This window comes from Apodemus sylvaticus, chromosome X (genome assembly GCF_947179515.1).
Source record: "Apodemus sylvaticus chromosome X, mApoSyl1.1, whole genome shotgun sequence".
Lineage (NCBI taxonomy): Eukaryota > Metazoa > Chordata > Mammalia > Rodentia > Muridae > Apodemus > Apodemus sylvaticus.
In genome coordinates this window covers 80,903,864-80,928,879 of record NC_067495.1, presented here as the reverse complement: position 1 = coordinate 80,928,879, position 25,016 = coordinate 80,903,864, and the positions used below count along the sequence as shown (strand labels likewise).

General features: G+C 37.5%; 1 pseudogene; it reads right to left on the bottom strand.

Moving 5' to 3' along the window:
• Window positions 1–3,977: 3,977 nt before the first annotated feature.
• Window positions 3,978–25,016, bottom strand: part of LOC127674566 (ubiquitin-conjugating enzyme E2 W-like) — a 114,296-nt pseudogene continuing 93,257 nt past the window's right edge.

The following is a 25,016-nucleotide window of genomic DNA, read 5'->3' as shown; positions in this document are numbered from 1 at the left end:
CTTCCAGGGACCAAATTCCTGAAGAAAACTAGCACTTCTTCTCCAGCAGCCATCAATTACAATTTGTTCCCTACCTAGGAATCAAGATTCATGAGACCCTTTCCCATACCCTGCTGCAGTTTTAGCTCAAATGATACTGGGTAATCACAGCTACTGTACATTTACTAGTGTCATATTCATTTCATGTACAGAAGACAGTATTTTTAACACTCTTTGCCACTCTTCCAATACTACTCAGTCCCCAAAATTCTTATTAACATACTAAAATTCTGAAAAGACAGACTTAATTATTAGTGTTTGGAGGCATGAAATGACAAGGCTTATTTTTATCATTTCTTCATATTTTTAGCAAAGTGAACATTCCAATGTGTTTTCCTTATGAAACTGATTATCAAGACACTTATGGTCTATGTCTGGTTTATATAGACTGTTCATTATTTTATTCTCCCCAGTAATTTATTTTTTGCTTACATTACAATCCAATCATACCTCCTTCTTCCTCTCTACTACCTCCTCCCCTTAAAAAACTGTCCATGCATTGCCTCATCTCATCAGAGAAGAGGGAGCCTCTTGGGTACCACCCTGACCTGGAGCATCGTGTTTCAGCAAGACTAGGAACATCTTCTCCCTCTGTTGCCGAACCAGGCAGTCCACATAGGGGGCAGTGGTCCAATGGCAGGGAACAGAGATCACTGCATCCCCAGCTCCATTTGGTAAGTGTTCCACATGAATACTAAGCTGCATATCTGTTGCAAATATGAAAGGAACCTAGGACCAGCTCCTGCATGTTCCCTGCTTAATTGCTGTGGCTATGACCCTCTTGGGCCAAGGTTAGTTGACTCTATAGTTCTTCTTGTCATGTCCTTGACCCCTCTGGCCTGTACAATTCTATGCCCCACTCTTCTACAAGACTCTCTTGACTTCCACCTGATGTTTGGTTGTAAGTGTGCTCTTGGATGTAGTCTTCGTAAAGGTCTTTTCCCAATCTGTTGGTTGCTGATTTGTCCTATTGACTGTGTCCTTTGACTTACAGAAGCTTTTCAATTTCATGAAGACCCATTTCTCAATTGTGTATCTTAGAACCTGAACAATTCGTGTTCTGTTCAGGAATATTGACTTTTTATATATCAAAAAAATCAGTATTAACTTTGTAATTTTATAAGTAAAAGGTACAATTCTATGGCCTATGACTCATACATACCAATTGTTTGTCACCTGCCACTAAGACTCTGGCATTCACACCTTATCACCTTATATATGACATTTTCATATTAATACTTTTTATTTTCAGGTACCTATTTCACCCTAACTTGTCACATATTTATTTATATACTTGTCTTTGATATTCAAGCATAAATATCCCTTAGGGAATGGATCTCAAAGTTTTACTATCTTGCAAAGTATTTCACAAAACTGCTTCTTTTATTTTTTATTTCTGTATTGGTATAATCTACTGAACCAGAGTCTACATCCCCATAGTGATTTTTTTAATTAATTAATTTTTTTACACTCCATATTTTATTCTGCCACCCCCTCTACCCTCCGACTGTTCCACATCCCTTATCTCATCCCCACCCCCATATTTCCACGTGGATGTCCCCACCCCCACGCCACCTGACTTATAAACTCCCTGGGGCCTCCACTCTTGAAAGTTAGGTGCATCATCTCTGAATGAACAGAGACCCAGCAGTCCTCTCTTGTGAGTGTGTTGCGGGGCCTCATGTCGCCTGTTTGTTGGTCCAGTGTTTGAGAGATCTCTGCGGTCCAGATTAATTGAGACTGCTGTTCCTCCTACAGGGTGGCCCTCCTCCTCAGCTTCTTTCAACCTTTCCTTAATTCATCAACAGGCTTCAGCTGCACCTGTCCATTTGTTGGGTGAAAATATCTGCATCTGACTCTATCAGCTATTTGTTGAGTCTTCTGGAGTGTGATCATGCTAGGCCCCTTTTTGCAAGCACTCCATAACCTTAGTAATAGTGTCAGGTTTTAGGGCCTCCCCGTAAGCTGAATCCCACTTTGGGCCTGTCACTTGAGATTCTTTTCCTCAGGCTCTTCTCTTTTTCCATCTCTCTAATTCTTTCAGAGAGGAACAATTATGGGTCAGAGTTGTGACTGTGGGATGCTCCCTCCCTCTTTTGATTCCCTGTATTCTTGCTGGGGGTGGGCTTTATAAGTTCCCTCTCTGTAATGTCAGACATTTTATCTAAGGTCCCTCCCTTTGAGTCCTGAGAGTCTCTCACCTCCCATGTCCCTGGTGCATTTTGGATGGTCCTTCCAACCTCCTACCTCCAAAGTTGCCTGTTTCCATTTTTTTCTGCTGGCCCTCAAGGCTTCAGTCTTTTTCCCTCAGCTAACACCAGAACAAGTACACTTCTCCACCCCCTATTTCCCCATCCTGTCCATTTTCCTTCACAGATCCCTCCTTCCCTCCATCCCCACTTATAATTGCATTCATTCTAATTACCATTTAGTTTAGGAATGTTGATATTATCGATTTCCCATGTCTATTTTTTAAAAACACCATCAATTACCACTCTCTTCAACAAGTAGGTCTAATACGAGAATCTACTGATTACTGAACCATATAAGTGGATGCTCTCTATATTTAGTCTAAAGAACCATTTTATTGAAGCTGCAGTTGTCTAAAATACATATGAAAAAACAGTGAATTAATTAGTGATTTTCCAATTGAATATTCTTAAGAGAAATGTCTTCATTATTTGTTATCCTGGATTATCCTTTGTCTCTATGTGTCCAAGGGTTTATACATGTTTGTAAATGTTGGGATTGAAAATAAAAACAGCTGAATGAACATTTTGTATGTAAGGAAAATTATATGAGTACATTTTTACTTAATGATATGATTGGTATGACCCTTCTTTGTTGTTGTTAAAACATTATCCTCTGTTAAAATGTATTTCTCATTTTAGGGTACAGTATTGATGGACAAGATGATACAAGTAAAGAAAAAGCTTGACAAAATTCTTTCAATTAAAGTATTGTAACATTTAAACAACCGAAAACATATCAAAAGACACAAGATTAAAAACAAAAATGTTTATGGATTTTTTTCCAAATAAAAATAAATGAAATAGTGTTTAGGCAATAGGGCTCATGCTAATGGCTAGCAGGAAGTAACAGAGTGTAATATACTTGAAAAAATAACACATCCAAATGGTGGATGCCAGTACTTTAATCATCATTGCTATGTTTTTACTTCCAAAACAAAGACTTGGTTAAACCACTTACACCCTTTTATTCACAAATGTATGTCAGAGACTGAGGACTATATACAAGTGAATATGTTTTCACCATAGGGAATACATATTATACCTCTTTGCCTAGGTTCCTCAAAAACTTTCCATGTCAAAACAATTTGACAGGAGATATAAACAACTAAATAAATATGCAATGATCTTCCTCATGGTCCTTTAAAGGCACATGTAATTTTATGCTGTTAACCTTAGGATCTCAGTGCATAGAATCCAAATATAAACAGGCCAGCTTTCAATGTAATATTGGAACCTTCACTTTCTTTATAATCCTATAACAACTGATAAATTCATTTCATAGGCCTTGTCATCAAGTGGTAGGAGTTAAGAAAACTCTTCCCTTTACAATCTCCATTGCCAGCAATGAATGTCCGTAAGACACTGAGGAAGTCACTGTTTATTGCACATGAGGACCTGGAACTTTTTGAAAAGCTTAAGACAATAAAAAATTTAAAATGTAATTATATTTGGCATTTCCTGACTCCTGCATTAATACTGTATGACTAATAAAAGCATGTCAGTTGCCTGGACTGAACCAGCGATCAACATGCACCCAGAATGCACATGAGTAAAAATGCAGCAAATAGTCATCTTCATGGCTTATAGATCACTTCCAATCAAAGGTTAAAGTTCCAAAATTGAATTATCAAAGTGTGCATTTTCTCAGTAGGACTGTCTTCTGTTATGGAGATGAGAACAGTGGCATCAACAAGTATGATGATACCACCATTTTGTTTTCTTTGAATTCTAGCAATATGTTAGCACACAAAAGGAATTATCTGCTGGTTGTCTTTTCTTTGCAGCTATAAAGCATGCTGATAATGCTGAGACAGACTGATTGCACCAAGAATGCTGGGGACCACTTTTCTGTTAGAATGCATAAACTGATATGGCCATTGCTATTCACAAGATTGAAGAGGAATATTTTCACCAGTAAACATAACATGAGTAGAGGTCAAAGGGTACCGACTGTTAAATTTATACAGAAGCTGAAATTTTCCCTTTCACATAAGGTTTCTGGTGCAACTTTCATGTCTGTGATCCACTGCGTAATTGAATTCTGAATGCTCTTTTCATTTAAAGTCACACCAGGAGGTGGTTCATTCTGCAAAGCCAACAGTTCTTTTTACTCATTTCTGCATTGATGGCATGATGAATCCATCCAAGGCCCTTAAACTTCATGGAAATAATTGTTTATTTGCGATTGCCTTATATTATGGTTTAATTATTTAAAATGTATGCAATAAGTAATAACACATATCATAAAAATTCACAATAATGCTCATCTTTGCCAAAAGCTTCTGCTGAAAAAATTACATTGTCATTTTCTTTATTATTATTATCACTGATATAATTGTCATCATGATTACTGATAACATTTATTGAATTTAATTGACCTATAGACACTGTGATTATACATATGCAAATAATGTCATTTATTTTTAGAGAAGTATTTCTAAAAGAGGATTAAGAAAATGAGGTTAAGAAGCATGACTGAAGTCAAATAGCTTAAAGTACCAAAGCCAAGAATGGAAACAAGCATGTCTTTGTTAAATATGCTTATATTATTTTTCTATTATATCTAGGAATTATTAGATTGCAAAAACATTGAACACATGGCAGAATATAACATATCCTAAAAGCAAAACAAAGAAAAAGGAAAGATCCAGGATTCTGAAATCCACTTTTTTCATTTTATATTATTCTTTATGAAGGTTCCTCTACATCTCAATATTTTATATATCAGGACTAAGTTTTAAACTATTGATCTTTGGTGTGACTTAGGAATCAATGAAGGAATTCAAGGGTGTAAACAAGACATTTCTTGTACCTAGAAACTAGAAATTCATGAAAGGCATTTAAAGACTGAATTCCTCTTCTTTGCATTTTCTTGAGTTAAAGAACCTGTTTTCTTTACTATTGCAAATGTCTTACTCATCAGTGTCATTATTATGCAAATACAATGTTGACCTATTTTTCTATCCCTGAAAAATATGTTCTTAGGTTTTTTTTTTAACCTCACACTAAGACAAATTTATTCATAACTACTTGAAGTGTTACAAACCCCAGGGCCTCTACATGCTAATATAAATCAAAGTGTGATGCCAAGAGGTAAATTATGGAATTTCAAACATAAGCCTCCTTTTAGCAATAGTATTCTTTCAGCCCCTTGAATTGCATCTTTCAAGTGTGTAACTTGAAAGTTAACTTACAAGACTTGTTCATTTATTTCAGATATAGTATCTTCTGTTGTTCTTGATTTCTTTTTCCTATGGCTTGCAAAGGTTTCTAACATTGGAACACCAGAAATTAATTCCATTCCTTATATCGTGTGATCTGTGCCATATCTACCAGTATGCAATCAAATGATTTACTGCAGAGTTAGTGGACAAATATGTATTGTATGTATTCATTATTGATGAGTCTCTTTTATCACAGCTCATGAAAGATTCAGGAAAGATGCTGAAGAGACCGAGAATGACATGCAGAATAGTTTCATACATAACAGGCTTGGAAATTAAGATCAGATAGATTGAAAGTAAAACTAGATCACTTGCTTTTACAGCATTCAAGACATTTTTTAACTCTCCTTTTCTATAAGAAGGTTAAATAAAACAATTTTAAGCATTCAGTAATTATAAATAAAAAACAAAATAAATATGAACAAAATAAAAAGTTTATAATACATTCAAATATTTTAGCATTGCTGATAAGTAGATTATGTCATCAGTCAAACAGACTTAACTTTTCATGAATAAAATTATATTTATAAAAAGGATAATATATATAATTACAAAATTAAGTATCCAAAGATTAGGAAAACCCATAACTACAAGCAAATTCTCTTTAATTAGTATTTAATCAATATTTGAACTGTTCATACCAATCTTTGTCAAAACTGTGACAATGTTCTATAAATTGCATCGTAACTTTAATTGTTCAATATGGCATTCTTGATGATATAGTCAATAAATATTTGAATATTCTATGTATCATTGCCATATTTGCAACTGAATATAGAAACAAGTACCATATTTTTTTATTATATAACTCTGAAGTTCAAAGCAAGCAAAAACTTAGTATAATAAACAAAGATCTGAAAACTGCAGTAAGTAATAGGAATATATATGCAAATAGATAACAGAAAGTTCAGGGTAATTGCAAATAGTTTGTTGGATGTCATGTGGCATGGTAAGGCAAATATATTGATTTCATTTATAATATGAGGACACAGAAAAGTACAATTTTTCTTTCTTACAATATGTAAGAACTGAGTCAGGCAGTACTCTTTCATTTACTAATTTGATTATAAGCTATCAGTTTCTCAGTTTCAAGTGAAAATAAATTAAATTTGAATGTTTAGTTTAGAAGTTTGTTCCTCAACCAAGCAAATATTCTCAAATCTCTATTCTTTTAAGTCATATTAATTGCAACATTAATTGAATCCAGTAATGCATTTTAGGGATGCTTAAGTAATATTAAAATGCATGAATTAAAAGTCTTTGTTTTCTATGTGAATATTCACAAAGATTAAATATGATTACAGATGTACAAATTTGGCAATCTATCCCCATACTTAACCTTTTCCATTTACAAATATTTTCCTAAAATCAAAATAAATTTATAAGAATTTGAATAATATTGTTTATTAAAAGTGACTCTGACCCATGGTTATCATCAAAGCAACATGGTCTAGATTTTTCATACAATGAGCTACAAAACTTTTCTTTTAATTTTATGAATTGAAATAACACACAGTTGAAAAAGATTTTGTGAAATTTTAGAGCTTTAAGTTCATTGCTGGCAAGCTTAAAAGTATATACATGCACAACATTTTTAAAGAGAGAGAGAGAGAAGTACACCTGATGAAACAGGTTTATGAAAATTCCCAATCGATGTAGGAATGACATTTTAATTTAAGCAGTTTGATACCTACAATGTACTATGTCATAATTCAGAGAACCAATTTTATTTGCAAAGAAAGAAATGGAGGCTGTAAAAATCTGAATAAAATTTTTTCTGGATTACAATAATAGTACTTGATAGAAATGATTTTTAGGTTTTGTTGATTCTTTGTATGGTTCTCTTTGTTTCCACTTGATTGAATTCAGTCCTGAGTTTGTTGGTTTCCTGTCTTCTACTCCTCCTGGGTGAATTAGCTTCTTTTTGTTCTAGAGCTTTCAAGTGTGTAATTAAGCTGCTAGTTTAATGTGCTCATAGCACTCAGGACTATGAGTTTTGCTCTTAGCACTGCTTTCATTGTGTCCCATAGATTTGGGTATGTTGTGCCTTCATTTTCATTAAGTTCTAAAAGGTCTTTAATTTCTTTCATTATTTCTTCTTTGGCCAAGGTATCATTGAGTAGAGTATTGTTCAGCCTCCATGTGTAAATGGGCTTTCTGTTGTTTTTGTTGCTATTGAAGACCACTCTTACTCCATAGTGATCTGATAGGAGGCATTGGATTAGTTAGATCTTCTTATACTTGTTGAGGTCTGTCTTGTGACCAATTATATGGTCGATTTTGGAGAAGGTATCATGAGGTGCTGAGAAAAAGATATATTCTTTTGCTTTAGGATGAAATGTTTTATATATATATATATATATATATATATATATATATATATATATGTTAAATCTAATTGTTCCAAAGCTTCAATTAGCTTTACTGTGTCCCTGTTTAGTTTCTGTTTTCCTGGTTGGTCCATTGAGGAGAGTGGAGTGTTGAAGTCCCCCACAATTATTGTGTTAGGTACAATGTGTGCTTTGAGCTTTAGTAAAGTTTCTTTTACGAATGAGGGTGCCCTTGCATTTGAGGGTGCATAGATGTTCAGAATTGAAAGTTCTTCATGGAGTATTTTTCCTTTGACCAGCAAGAAGTGTCCTTCTGTGTCTCTTTTGATGACTTTAGGTTGAAAGTCAATTTTATATGATATTAGAATGGCTACTCCGGCTTGTTTCCTGAGACCATTTGCTTGTAAAATTGTCTTCCAGCATTTTACTCTAAGGTAGTTTTTGTCTATGACACTGATGTGTGTTTCCTGTATGCAGCACAATGTAGGGTCCTGTTTCCTTATCCAGGCTATTAGTCTATGTAATTTCATTGAGGAATTGAGTCCATTGATGTTAAGCAATATTAAGGAACAGTGATTATTACTTCCTGTCATTTTTGATATTTTTATATTTGAGTGGTTAACTTATTTTTGGTTTGATGAAAGAAGGTTACTATCTTCCTTTTTCCAGGGTGTAGTTTCCCTCCTTGTATTGGAGTGTTCCTCCTGTTATTCTTTGTAGGGCAGGGTTTGTGGAAAGATATTGTGTAAATTTGGTTTTGTAATGGAATATCTTGGTTTCTGCATCTATGTTGATTGAATACCCAAGATGTAATCCACATATCAAATGATGTCCATGAAGAATGGAGGAGTGGCCCCTGGTTCTGGAAAGGCTCAGTGCAGCAGTGTAGCGCAATACCAGAACAGGGAAGTGGGAGGGGGTGGATGGAGGAACATGGAGAGGGAAGAGGTCTTGTGGGACTTTCAGGGAGTGGGGAGCTAGGAAAGGGGAAATCATTTGAAATGTATATAAAAATATATCAAATTTAAAAATTCTGTTTGGATCTAAAAAAACAGAAAGAAATTATTTTCAGGCATAATTTTACTAACACTGAGGCTTTTACTTTAACAAAATTATACTTCATGTTTTTCTTCAGCATCTGAGTTTTCTGAATGCAAAATGAAGTTTATTTCTTTTAAGAATTAAGTATTAAGTATTATGAATTGAATATTATATTGCATGTTGTATATAATCTTTAGTTTCTACTCTATAAATGGCATCTCTCTTCTCAGATTTCATAAAACTGATCATCCTTCTGCTATAAAGTAGAAAAGAAAGATAAAATATGCTCTTTAAAGTAACAGAACTTACAAGTTTTATGAATTTGAATGTATAATTGTTTTATATGAAACTTGTTTTGACTAATAAAAATAATTTTTAGTTAATTATGAGAAAAATTCAAATCTATAGGTTCGATTCAAGTTTAAAGCAATAAGACTTAGCTATCCAGACCTTTGCTGTGACAGGCTCTACCCAGTAGCTGACTGAAAGTGATGCAGGGACCAATAGCCAAACATTGGATGGAGCTGGGAGAGTCTTATGGAAGATTTAGAGAAAGAATTGATGGTCCCTGAGGGGATAGAAACCCCATAAGAAGACTAACAGTCAACTAACCTGGACTCTTGTCCTCTCAGAGACTGAACCACCAAGCAAAGAGCAAACAGGGGCTAGACCAGCCCTCACCCCCACCCCACCCCACACACTAATATAGCAGCTATGCAGCTTGGTTTTCATGTAGGTGGCCCAAAAACTGGAGCAGGTTCTGTCCCTATATCTATTTCCTGCCTGTGGAACTTGTTCCTCTAACTTGTCCTTGCCTCAGTGGGAAAGGATTTGCCTAATCTTGCAGAGACTTCTACCCTTTCAGAGGAAGAGGGGAGGAGGGAGAGGGAGTGTATAAGGGCGAATCTTGAGGAGGTAGCAAGGGGCTGTTAAGTGAATGAATAGATAAATAAATAAATGGAAAAAAGAAACAAAACTTAATGTAATAGTTACTGTAAATTCCTTTTCATCCTTGCCTCACATTTGACCCTTAGACACTTAATCTAGAGGACAAGTAATCAAAAGTATGATCATAGACTTATCTACTATATTTTGATTTTAATGATTACTAACTTGCTAATGAATATATTGTTTTATAAAAATTTAGGATAACAGTTGACAATTATGGAATATAGTCCCGTTATAATAGAATTTGTCTTGACATAGGCATATATTGTGCTTGTTAGCAAACTCAAATTATTGAACATATCTATGATCACCTATAATACACTGTACCTTATATCTCCAAAGCTCATTTATATAATTGCTAAAAGTTTCTTTACATTATTCAAGAGATCTCTACCAGAACCTCTACTTGTTAATAATTTTCTTTCTTTCCCATGCCATCAAGAATTAAGATTTCTTTGTTTTGAGACAAGATTTCTGGGTGAAACCCTGTCTATTCTGGAACTCACCCGGTAAAGCAGACTAGCCTTAAACTCAGAGATCTTCCTGCCTCTGCTTCCTGAGTGTTGGCATTAAAGGTGTTTACCACTATTACTTGGCTATGAATTAAATTTTTTTAAAGATTCATTTATTTATTATATCTAAGTACACTGTTGCTGTCTTCAGACATACCAAAAGAGTGCATCAGATCTCATTATAGATGGTTGTGAGACACCATGTGGTTGCTGGGATATGAACTCAGGACCGTCAGAAGAACAGTCAGTACTCTTAACCACTGAGCAATCTCTCCTGCCCTAATTAAGAATTTAAGACCCTGTATATAGTGATATTACACAGTACTTATTCTTTTATGCCTAAAACATTTCAGTTAATAAAACATTCACATTAACTCATGTTGTCCCACACTTCTTCATTTCTTTCAATGACTAAATAATGCCACATAAAGATTTCTTTTTTTAATAATGTGTGCATGTGTGTATGTATGTGTCTGTGTGTATATCTTTGTGTGTGTGCACTAGCAGTATAAAGGTTCCAGACTTCAGAAGAAGATATCAAATCAATAGAATTGGAATTATGAATGATTGTAAGCCCTCAAGTGACTGCTGAGAATGAAACATGTTTATTCTAAAAGAGCTTCATGTACATTTAAGTGCTTAGTCATTTCTCTAGCCTCCTCATTATATAGTTTTATTAAGACTATATTCATTCACATCAATATCCAGTTATATTTTTCCATATATTAGATATTGTGAAAACTGCTACAGCTAACAAGGCTTACAGAAATTTCACAACAATATTGACTACTTTAAAATGGCATTGTCATTTCATGTGGTTTTTTTTTCTACCTTCACTCATTTCAGTAACCCTGATACTATTTTCTGTAGTACAAATTAAGATTCACTGAAAGTGGCAAAGTATTATTACATTTTTACTCTTAATATGAGATCTTATCATGATGTTATAGCACTGTGGTTTTGATTTGTATCGCCTTAGACATTAGTGTGGTTGAAAAGGCTTTTTTTTTTTTTTGCATAAACCTGTAAGGTATTTCCATATCTCTTCTGTGAAAATTTATATTAATGATTTCTTTATCAAATTTAAATCACATTATTTAAGTGTGTCTATTTTCTTTACTCTTATATTGTATGCATTACTTATAAATTTTGAGTATTAAGTTATTACTAGATATAAAGCTTGCTAATATTTTCTGCTTTTCTATCAGGTGTCTTCATTGATCAATGTTCCATCCACCTTACAAACTACCCAAGAAAAAAATTCAAAGTAAAAAAAAATTATATTCTTTCATGATTTTATACATTCATATTTACACATGATGTCTGTGGAATTCATAACAACAAAATAGTATTGAATACTTTCCAGTTATATGGCAACTGATGAACAGAAAGAGGGAAAGAAAGAAAGGGTCTGTGGGCATTGTCTGACCTTGTAGGGCATGCCATCAATGACATACTTCCTACAATTAGAAACTACCTCCAATATCTTTGCTCACTGTAATATTTGTAAAGAAATTCTAGTATACAATATATTTTATTTTATTTTTATTTTTAAATGTATTCATTATTTTATTGTTTGTCATTTTCCAATTTACTTGTTGATTGATTGATTTATATTCCAGTCAGTGCCCCTCTTTGTCCCCACCCCAACAGTTCCTCATCCCATTTCTTGTCCTTCTTGTGTCTAAGAGGGTGCCTCCCCACACACAAGGCCTCTCCCTCTAAAAGGGCCTCAAGTAACTCAAGAATTAAGCACATCTTTTCCCACTAATGCCTGACCAGGCAGAATTCTTTTGTATTTGTGCCAGTAGTGTATGACTAGCCTGTGTATACTCCTGGCTTGTGGCTCAGTCACTAGGAGCTCCTTAGGGTCTGGGTAAATTGAGACTGATGGGCCAGAGGGCGGCGGCGGTGGCAGCGGCAGCGGCAGCAGTAGCTGGTCCAGCTGAAGGGCCATCAGCGGTGGAACCAAGGCGACACAGGGTCCAGTTAGGCCCTGCGCCCACGACCACTGACCTTCGCTGACCAGCCAGGCGGCAAGCAGCTGCGGTTCTGCGGAGCCTTTCGCTGCACGGAAGCCACTTCAGAACTCGGCTTCCCGCCAGTCAGGAGAGACTCACCTCCATCTTGATTCCGGGCTCCAGAGATCGGACAGACTGAGGTACACAAACATAATCCTAGGCCCAACACCGCAGGGGTCTGAGCCTGACGGGCGTTGGCCTGCACCCAGGCCCTGGGCTGTTCGAGTGGCCATCGGGGCGCCAACCCAGCCAGGAGTTTTTTTTTTGCCCTGGCCGGCGCACAAGCCGCCATTTTGCCTACAGGACCCAGAGTGCTCGGGAGGGCAGAGACGGCTAACAAGCGTAGCCTGAGGCTAACAAAACGGGGGTCTAGGCCCCAAAAGGCACAGGACTGACCCCAAGAACTGGGCAGCTTGGTGGGCCATCTGTGTGTCAACCCACCCAGGAGGTTATTAGCACAACAGACTCTCCCGGTGCTTTCGGGGAGCGCGGACGCGCACGCCCGCCATCCAGGTCACCTGGCGGACCCAAATAACAGTCATAGCCCTAGGGGAACTTTGCTCAGACCTTGGCCTCCCAGGCTTATGCCTGGACTCGGCCTGGGCGACAAGGCTAACCTAGTGTGCGCCAGCACGGTTGGGGAAATCGGCTGCCCAGCGGAGTGAGCAGAACACAGGGGAGGTCACAGCAGCATACACCTTCGGAGCTCCCTGGGGGTACACACGGGTTCCATCTGGTCCACAGACACAATCTGGGGCAAGGCCTCAGGCAGAAGCCCTCAGGTCAACTCTCTCCGCTTCAGATCAGCCTGGGTGGCCGCACCACATCTCCAGGTCCCTCAAGAGGCTAGTGGGGGCTTCCGGGCAGCCAGCTGGAAGAAGTCAGTGTGCTCCAATAAATCCTGCAGGCCCCAGCGGGAGCCTTCAGGTGCCTGCTTCGGGATCTGAACAGCCTGGACAACAGCACCCTGTCTACAGGCAGTGCAGGGTGTAAGCTGTGCACCAGAGGCCAACGGGGAAGGGGCAGCATGCACTGGTGAGTCCAGCACTGACAAGACCAAGTAACACCAGTGAGAGCTAGATGGCAAAAGGCAAATGCAGGAACGTCACTAACAGAAATCAAGGCAATATGGCAACATCTGAACCCAATTCTCCTCTACCAGCAAGTCCTTGATACCCCATCACACCAGTAAAACAAGATTTGGATTTAAAATCACTGGTCATGATGCTGGTACAGGAACACATGAAGGACATTCAGGAGAAAATGGATCAAAAGTTAGAAGCCCTTGCAAGGGAAACACAAAAATCATTGAAAGAAATCCAGGAGAATGCAAAAGCCAACAAGGAGGAAATGCAAAAAACACTTAAAGAAATACAGGAGAACTTTGGTCAACAGGCTGAGGTCATGAAAGACGAAACACAAAAATCTCTTAAAGAAATACAGGAGAACTTTGATCAACAGGCTGAGGTCATGAAAGAAAAAACACAAAAATCTCTTAAAGAATTACAGGAAAGCACAAACAAGCAAGTGAAGGAGCTAAGCAAAACCATCCAGGATCTCAAATCAGAAGTAGAAACAACTAAGAAAACTCAAAAGGAGACAACTTTGGAGATAGAAAGCCTTGGGAAGAAATCAGGGGACAGAGATGCAAATACCAACAACAGAATACAAGAAATAGAAGAAAGAATCTCAGATGCTGAAGATTCCATAGAAACCATGGACTCAACAGTTAAAGAAAATGCAAAATGCAAAAAGCTTGTAACCCAAAATATCCAGGAAATCCAGGACACAATGAGAAGACCAAACCTAAGGATTATAGGCATAGATGAGAGTGAAGATTTACAACTTAAAGGGCCAGCAAATATCTTCAATAAAATTATGGAAGAAAACTTCCCTAACCTAAAGAGAGAGATGCCCATGAATATACAAGAAGCCTACAGAACTCCAAACAGACTGGACCAGAACAGAAATACTTCCCGTCACATAATAATCATAACACCAAATGTTCTAAACAAAGAAAGAATATTAAAGGCAGTAAGAGAAAAAGGCCAAGTAACATATAAAGGAAGACCTATCAGAATCACAGCAGACTTTTCACCTGAGACTATGAAGGCTAGAAGGTCCTGGGCAGATCTCATGCAGACTCTAAGAGAACACAAATGCCAACCAAAACTACTATATCCAGCAAAACTCTCAATCACCATAGATGGAGAAACTAAGATATTTCACGACAAAACCAAGTTTACCCAATATCTATCCACAAACCCAGCCCTAAAAAGGATAATAGGAGGACAACACCAATACAAGCAGGGAAACTTCACCCTGAAAAAAGCAAGATAGTAACCTTTCATCAAACCCAAAAGAAGTTAAGCAATCAAATTTAAAAAATAACGTCAAAAATGATAGGAAGTAACAATCACTATTCCTTAATATCTCTTAATATCAATGGACTCAATGCCCCAATAAAAAGACACAGACTAACTGACTGGATACGTAAACAGGACCCTACATTTTGCTGCTTACAGGAAACACACCTCAGGGTCAAAGACAAACACTACCTTAGAGTAAAAGGCTGGAAGACAATTTTACAAGCAAATGGTCTCAGGAAACAAGCTGGAGTAGCCACTTTAATATCAGATAAAATTGACTTTCAACCCAAAGTCATCAAAAGAGACTCTGAGGGACACTTCTTGCTGGTCAAAGGAAAAATACAACAAGAAGAACTCTCAATCCTGAACATCTATGCTCCAAATGCAAGGGCACCCTCTTTCATAAAAGAAACTTTATTAAAACTCAAAGCACACATTGCACCTAACACAATAATTGTGGGTGACTTCAACACTGCACTTTCCTCAATGGACCGATCAGGAAAACAGAAACTAAACAAGGACACAATGAAACTAATTGAAGCTTTGGACCAATTAGATTTACCTGATATATATAGAACATTCTATCCTAAAACAAAAGAATATACCTTTTTTTCAGCACCTCATGGTACCTTCTCCAAAATCGACCATATAATTGGTCACAAGACAGACCTCAACAAATATAAGAAGATAGAACTAATCCCATGCCTCCTATCTGATCACTATGGAATAAAAGTGGTCTTCAATAGCAACAGAAACAACAGAAAACCCACATACACGTGGAAATTGAACAATACTCTACTCAATGATACCTTAGTCAAGGAAGAAATAAACAAAGAAATTAAAGACTTTTTAGAACACAATGAAAATGAAAACACAACATACCCAAATCTATGGGACACAATGAAAGCAGTGCTAAGAGGAAAACTCATAGCCCTGAGTGCCTCCAAAAAGAAAATGGAGAGAGCATACATTACCAACTTAATGACACACCTGAAAGCCCTAGAACAAAAAGAAGCTATTTCACCCAGGAGGAGTAGAAGGCAGGAAATCATCAAACTCAGGGCCGAAATCAATCAAGTAGAAACAAAGAGAACCATACAAAAAATCAACAAAACCAGGAGCTGGTTCTTTGAGAAAATCAACAAGATAGATAAACCCTTAGCCAGACTGACCAAAGGGCACAGAGAAAGTATCCAAATTAACAAACTTAGAAATGAAAAGGGAGACATAACAACGGAAACTGAGGAAATCCAAAAAATCATCAGATCCTACTACAAGAGCCTGTACTCAACACAACTGGAGAATCTGGAGGAAATGGACAATTTCCTTGACAGATACCTAATACCAAAATTAAATCAGGACCAACTAGACCATCTGAACAGTCCCATAAAGCCTAAAGAAATAGAAGGAGTCATAGAAAGTCTTCCAACCAAAAAAAGCACAGGACCAGATGGTTTCAGTGCAGAATTCTACCAGACCTTCAAAGAAGAGTTAACACCAATACTCTTCAAACTATTCCACAAAATAGAAACAGAAGGAACACTACCCAATTCCTTCTATGAAGCCACAATTACGCTGATACCAAAGCCACACAAAGATCCAACAAAGAAAGAGAACTTCAGAACAATTTCCCTTATGAACATCGATGCAAAAATACTCAATAAAATTCTTGCCAACCGAATCCAAGAACACATCAAAACGATCATCCACCATGATCAAGTAGGCTTTATCCTGGGAATGCAGGGTTGGTTCAATATACGGAAATCCATCAATACAATCTACTACATAAACAAACTCAAAGAAGAAAACCACACGGGCATTTCATTGGATCCTGAAAAAGCATTTGACAAAATTCAGCATCCTTTCATGCTTAAAGTCTTGGAGAGAACAGGAATTCAAGGCCCATACCTAAACATAGTAAAAGCAATATACAGCAAACCGGTAGCCAGCATCAAACTAAATGGAGAGAAACTTGAAGCAATCCCACTAAAATCAGGGACTAGACAGGGCTGCCCCTTTTCTCCGTATCTTTTCAATATTGTACTTGAGGTACTAGCTCGGGCAATTCGACAACATAAGGAGGTCAAAGGGATACAAATTGGAAAGGAGGAAGTCAAACTATCATTATTTGCAGACGACATGATAGTCTACCTAAGTGACCCAAAAAACTCCACTAGAGAGCTCCTACAGCTGATAAACAACTTCAGCAAAGTGGCAGGTTATAAAATCAACTCAAGCAAATCAGTGGCCTTCCTATACTCAAAGGAGAAGCAGGCTGAGAAAGAAATTAGGGAAATGACCCCCTTCACAATAGCCACAAACAGTATAAAGTATCTTGGGGTGACTCTTACCAAACATGCGAAAGATCTGTATGACATGAACTTCAAGACTCTGAAGAAGGAAATGGAAGAAGACCTCAAAAAATGGGAAAACCTCCCATGCTCATGGATCGGTAGAATCAATATAGTTAAAATGGCCATTTTGCCTAAAGCACTATACAGATTCGATGTAATACCCATCAAAATCCCAACTCAATTCTTCACAGAGTTAGAAAGAGCAATTACCAAATTCATCTGGAACAACAAAAAACCCAGGATAGCTAAAACTATTCTCAGCAACAAAAGAAAATCTGGGGGAATCAGTATCCCTGACCTCAAGCAATACTACAGAGCAATAGTGTTAAAAACTGCATGGTATTGGTACAGTGACAGGCAGGAGGATCAATGGAACAGGATTGAAGATCCAGAAATGAACCCACACACCTATGGCCACTTGATCCTCGACAAAGAGGCTGAAAACATCCAATGGAAAAAAAGATAGCCTTTTCAACAAATGGTGCTCGTTCAACTGGAGGTCAGCATGCAGAAGAATGCGAATTGATCCATCCTTGTCTCCTTGTACTAAGCTCAAATCCAAATGGATCAAGGACCTCCACATAAAGCCAGACACTCTGAAGCTAATAGAAAAGAAACTGGGGAAAACCCTTGAGGACATCGGTACAGGGAGAAAGTTTCTGAACAGAACACCAATAGCGTATGCTCTAAGAGCAAGAATTGACAAATGGGACCTCATAAGGTTACAGAGTTTCTGTAAGGCAAAGGACACCATCAAGAGGACAAATCGGCAACCAACAAATTGGGAAAAGATCTTCACCAATCCTACATCAGATAGAGGGCTAATATCCAATATATATAAAGAACTCAAGAAGTTAGACTCCAGAAAACCGAACAACCCTATTAAAAAATGGGGTACAGAGTTAAACAAAGAATTCTCACCTGAAGAACTTCGGATGGCGGAGAAGCATCTTAAAAAATGCTCAACTTCATTAGTCATTAGGGAAATGCAAATCAAAACAACCCTAAGATTTCATCTTACACCAGTCAGAATGGCTAAGATTAAAAATTCAGGAGACAGCAGGTGTTGGAGAGGGTGCGGAGAAAGAGGAACACTCCTCCACTGCTGGTGGGGTTGCAAATTGGTACAACCACTCTGGAAAGCAGTCTGGCGGTTCCTCCGAAAACTGGGCACCTCACTTCCAGAAGATCCTGCTATACCACTCCTGGGCATATACCCAGAGGATTCCCCACCATGTAATAAGGATACATGCTCTACTATGTTCATAGCAGCCCTATTTATAATTGCCAGATGCTGGAAAGAACCCAGGTATCCCTCAACAGAAGAGTGGATGCAAAAAATGTGGTATATCTACACAATGGAGTACTATTCAGCCATTAGAAACAATGAATTCATGAAATTCTTAGGCAAATGGATGGAGCTAGAGAACATCATACTAAGTGAGGTAACCCAGACTCAAAAGGTGAATCATGGTATGCACTCACTAATAAGTGGTTATTAACCTAGAAAACTGGAATACCCAAAACATAATCCACACATCAAATGAGATACAAGAAGAAAGCAGGAGTGGTCCCTGGTTCTGGAAAGACTCAGTGAAACAGTATTTGGCAAAACCAGAACGGGGAGCTGGGAAGGGGTGGGAGGGAGGACAGGGGAAGAGAAGGGGGCTTACGGGACTTTCGGGGAGTGGGGGGGGGCTAGAAAAGTGGAAATCATTTGAAATGTAAATAAATTATATCGAATAAAAAAAAATTGAGACTGATGGTCTTCCTATGGGGATCCATCTCCCCTTCAGCTTCTTTAATCTTTGCCCTAATTCAAACACAGGGGACCTGAACTTCAGTTAAATGGTTAGGTGTGTCTGCTTCTGTCTCATTCAGCTGCTGTTATGGCCTCTCTGGGGACAGCCCTGTAAGTACATCTATCATCAGTAATACTGTCAGAACTAGGTGCCCTTCAATGAAATGGATCTCAAGTTGGGAGATAAGACCTCCTTTCAATCAGACCTCCTTTCCTTTGGTCTCCTTTTTGGTCCTTGCAGTTCCCTTAGACATGGGCAGTTCTGGGTCAAAGATTTTGACTGGATAAATAACCCTGCCTCTCAGGTTGAGGACCATTCTGCCACTGGAGGTAGACTCTTCAGGAGTTCCATTTCCCCAGAGTTTGGCATTTTGGCTAGGGTAACACCCATTGAGTCCTTAGAGTCTCTCACCTCCTGGATCTGATACTTTCTAGAGGGTACCCCACCTCCCACCCCTTGATGCTGCTATCTCCTTTCATTAAATTGGCCCTGTGGGCTTCAATCCTGCCCCCTCAATCCTGTTCCCCTTTTCCACTCCCCCTTCCCACTCCCACCACCATTCACTCCCCGTGCCTCCCATGATTCTTTCTTTCCCCCTTCCAAGCAGAATTGAAATATTCTCACTTGGGCCTTTCTAATTTTTATACTTCTTAAGGTCTGTAGGTTGTGTCATAAGTATTCTGTATTTCTTGGCTAATAGCCACTAATCAGTAAGTATATGCCCTTGTATGCCCTTTTGGGTCTGAGTTACCTTACTCAGGATCTTTTCTACTTCTAGCCATTGGCCTGCAAAATTCATAATATCCTCACTTTTAATAGCTAAATAATATTCCATTGTGTAAATGAATCACATTTTCTGTATCTATTATTCAGTTGAGGGACATTGGAGTTGTTTCCAGGTTCTGGTTATTAAAAATAAGGCTGCTATGAACATGGTGAAACATGTGATCTTGTGGTATGGTGGGGAATCTTTTGGGCATATGGCTAAAAGTGTTATATCTGGGTTTTCAGGTAGATCTACTACCAGTTTTTAGAAGAACCAAAAAATTGATTTCCAGAGTGGTTGCACCATCTAGCAATCCCACAAGCAGTGGAGGACTGTTTTTCTTTTTCCACATCCTTGCCAGCATCTGCTGTGACCTGAGTTTTTGATCTTAGCCATTCTAATTGGTGTGATAAATGGGACCTCATAAAAATTGCAAAGCTTCTATAAGTCAAAGAACACTGTCAGTAGGACAAAACCACAACCAACATATTGGAAAAAGATCTTTATCATTCCTACATCTCATAGAGGGCTAACATCCAATATATAAAATGACCTCAGGAAGTTAGACTCCAGAGAACCAAATAACCCTAATAAAAATGGGCTACAGAGCTAAACAAAAATTGACAACTGTGGAATACTAGATGGCTGAGAAACACCTAAAGAAATGTGCAACATCCTTAATAATCAAGGAATTGCAAATCAAAACAACCCAGAGATTCTACCTTACACCAATCAGAATCGCTAACATCAAACCTCAGGGAACAGAAAATTCTGGAGAGGATGTAGAGAAGGAAGAACACTCCTCCATTGCTGGTGGGATTGTAAACTGGTAAAGCCCCTCTGGAAATTATTTTGGCAGTTCCTCAGAAAATTAGACATAGTACAACCTGAAGACCTAGCTATACCACTCCTGGGCATATACCCAGATGTTCCAACATGTAATAAGGACACATGCTCCACTATGTTCATAGAAGCCTTATTTATAATAGCCAGAAGCTGGAAAGAACCCAGATGTCCCTCAACAGTGGATTGGATACAGAAAATATGGTACATTTACACAATGGAATACTATTCAGTTCTTAAAAATAATACATTCATGAAATTCTTAGGTAAATAGATGGAACTAGAAAATATCATCCTTATTGAGGTAACCCAATCACAAAAGAACACATGGTATATACTCGGTGATAAGTGGATATTAGTCCAAAAGACCAAAGATACCAATGACAGATCACATGAAGCTCAAGAAGAAGGAAGACCAAAGTGTGGATACTTTGATCCTTCTTTAAAGGTGGATCAAAATACCCATGGCTCACAACCAACCAATAGACTAAGCACTGGGTTCCCAATGGAGGAGCTAGAGAAAAGACCCAAGGAGCTGAAGAGGTTTGTAGTCCCATAGGAGGGACAATAATATGTACCAACCAGTACACCATAGTGTCTTTGGTTGATGATTTTGTCACTGAGAGCTCTGGGGGTACTGGGTGGTTCATATTGTTGTTCCTCCTATGGGGATGCAAACCTCTTTAGCTCCTTGGGTCCTTTCTCTATTTCCTCTATTGGGGATTCTGTATTCAATTTAATGGCTGGCTAAGAGTGTACCCCTCTGTATTTGTCATGCACTAACAAAGCCTCCCATGCAACAGCTATATCCAGCTCCAGACAGCAAGCACTTGTGGGCATCGAAAAGATAAACTTTTCAACGAATGGTGCTGATTCACCTGGAAGCTAGCATGCAGAAGAATGCAAATCTATCCATTCTTATCTCCCTGTACTATGCTCAAGTCTAAGTGCATCAAGGACCTCCACATAAAACCTGACACACTGAAACTAATAGAAAAGAAACTAGTAAAGAACCTTGAGAACATGGGCACAAGGGAAAAGTTACTGAACAGAATACCAATAGCTTATGCTCTAAGATCAAGAATTGACAAATGGGACCTCGTAGAATTACAAAGTTTCTGTAAGGCAGAAGACACTGTCAACAGGACAAAATGGCAACCAACAATTTGGGAAAAGTTATTTTTTTTTATTAATACTCCAGGTAGCTTCTCATCACTCATTTGTTTAGTTCATAAATGCTTCTAGATTCTGGTACAGCATCCTTATATATTTTGTAGTCTGGGGATAGATGCATTTTTTGTACATACACACATATAAATATATAATTTAAAATAAAGAAATAACCCTTAAATAGTCAGTATAAATTCTGAACGTACCTCTCTTAATGTTTCCAACAATATACAATAGGGAAACAAAATACTCTTCAATAAATGAAATTGTTTGAGTATTGATTACCAAAAATTGGAACTACGAACTATAGTTTTAAAGAGTTTATTAAATTTTCTACATGTTTTAATTGATTTATTTTCTTAAAATTTTGTCATATCCCTCTTTATTTTCTTTCCCTTTGTACCTTAAAGTAACAACTTAAAAAAAAAAAAACAAAAAAGGAAAATCAAAAGACATAGATATAAAAATTTATGCAAAGCTTATCAGAATGAAACAAAAGTGACATACAAAAAATATACAATCCATTTATTATTTGCCAACTAGTTCTGGCCACTGAGATTGCCATGAAGTATGGTTGATACACCAGTAACACCTTTGTGAAAGATTTTACCTTTCACAGCAGATATCAATTTTGAATACCTTCTTGATCAGGGATATCAATTGCAAATAGCCTTTCGTTTAAGAGTGGGACTTAGTTTCTACTTCTCCTTCTCAGTGCTACTATATTTTACATTTTGACCAATACAAGTCTATAGATGCTGTGATAGTCTCTGTATGATTATATATGAGTTCCTAGAATGATATCTGGGAGACACTGTTTCCTTGAAAATTTTTATCACTTCTCGTTCTAACAAAATTTCCATATCCTCTTCTGCATAGTTCTTGAGACTAAAGGTGTGGGGTTTAGTAGAGTATTACATTTGTGGATGGGCACTATGTTTCCCACACTCTTCATAATGTCTAGTTGTGAGTGTCTATACTCATTATTATTTACTGCAAGAAGGAGCTTCTGCAATGAAGATTGAATACTCTGATAGGATGCACAGAATTGATTCAATGTTCTTGCATCTGTTGAGGCTTGCCTTGTGTCCCATTATATGGTCAGTTTTGGAGAAAGTACCATGAGGTGCTGAGAAGAAGGTATATTCATTTGTTTTAGGATGAAACAAAATATTATATAGATATCTATTAAATCTGCTTGATTCATAACTTCTGTTATTTTCACTGTGTTTGTATTTAGTTTCTCTTTTCATAATCTGTCCATTGGTGAAAGTGGGAAGTTGAAGTGTCCCACTATTGTTTGAGGTATAATGTGTGATTTCTGCTTTAATAATGTTTGTTATACAAATATGGGTGCTCTTGCATTCAAGCTATAGATAATGATTATTGAGAGTTCATCTATATGGAGTTTTTCATTGATGTATATGTGATGTCCTTCTCCATCTTTTATGACAGCTTTTGGCTGAAAATCTATTTTACTGAAAACTAAAATTGCTACTTCAGCTTTCTTCTTGGAGCCATTTGCTTGGTAAATTGTTTTTCAGCCTTATATTTTGAGGTAGTGTCTGTCTCTGTCACTGAGGTGTGTTTCCTGTATGTATCAATATGTTGCATCCTGATTACATATGCAGTCTGTTAGCCTATGGTTTTTTTGTTTGTTTGTTTTGTTTTGTTTTTTTTGCCTTTTCCTCTTGTCCTTTTTTCGATGTATTTTTATTTTATTCAATATATTTTTTATTTACATTTCAAATGATTTCCCCTTTTCTGATGCCCCACTCCCCAAAAGTCACATAAGCCCCCTTCCCTCCCCATGTTCTCCCACACACCCCTTCCCTCTTCCCTGTTCTGGTTTTGTCTTATACTGCTACACTGAGTCTTTCCAGAACCAGGGGCCACTTCTCCATTCTTCTTGTACCTCATTTGAGGTGTGGATTATGTTTTGGGTATTCCAGTTTTCCAGGCTAATATCCACATATTAGTGAGTGCATACCATGATTGATCTTTTGAGACTGGGTTACCTCACTTAGTATGATGTTCTCGAACTCCATACATTTGCCTAAGAATTTCATGAATTCATTGTTTCTAATGGCTGAGTAGTACTCCATTGTGTAAATATACCACATTTTTTGTATCCATTCCTCCATTGAAGGACACCTGGGTTCTTTCCAGCTTCTGGCTACTACAAATAGGGCTGCTATGAACATAGTGGAGCATGTGTCCTTATTGCATGCTGAAGAATCCTCTGGGTGTATGCCCAGGAGGGGTATAACAGGGTCCTCAGGAAGTGTCATGCCCAGTTTTCTGAGGAACCGCCAGACTGATTTCCAAAGTGGTTGCACCATCTTGCAATCCTACCAGCAGTGGAGGAGTGTTCCTCTTTCTCCACATCCTTGCCAACACCTGCTGTCTCCTGAGTTTTTGACCTTAGCCATTCTGACTGGTGTGAGGTGAAATCTCAGGGTTGTTTTGATTTGCATTTCCCTAATGATTAATGACGATGAACATTTCTTAAGGTGTTTCTCAGCCCTCAGAAGTTCTTCATGTTTTATTATTATATAATGGGAGAAATTTCTTTTCTGATCCAATCTCTTTGGTGTTCTGTAGGATTCATGGATGTATATGGGCATCTCTTTCTGTAGGTTAGGGTAGTTTTCATTTATGGTTTTGTTGATATTTACTGGCCCTTGGAATTGGGAATCTTAGTTTTCTTCTATACCTATTATTCTCAGGTTTGGTCTTTTCATTTTGTCCTGGATTTCTTGACTATTTTGCGTTAGGAGCTTTTTTTCTTTTTTGTATTTCCTTTGACTGTTTTCCATTGTCATCCATGGTATTTTCTTTGACTGAGGTTCTCTTTTCTATCTCTTGCTAATGCTTGTATATGAGACTTCTGCTCTTTTCCTAGGTTTTCCATCTCAAGGGTTATCTCTCTCTGTGCCTGCTTTTGTGTTTCCATTTTCATTTTTAGATCCTATATGGTTTTGTTCAAATCCTTAACCTGTTTGATTGTTTTCTTGTATTTTTTAAAAGAGATTTATGTGTTTTCTCTTTAAGTGCTTCTACTTGTTTACCTGTGTTTTCCTGTATTTCTTTAAATGTGTTATATGTATCTTTCATTTTTTTGTTGTTTCTTTTTTATTTTTTATTTTATTTTATTTTTATTTTCTGTATTCTTTGTTTACATTCCAAATGATTTTCCCTTTCCTGGTTTCCCCCCCTCTCCAAAAGTCCCATAAACCCTATTCCCTCTGCCCATTCTCTGATCTACCCCCTCCTACTTCTCTATCCTGGTCCTCCCCTAAAATGCTGAATCAAGCCTTTCTAGGACCAGGGAACTCTCCTTCC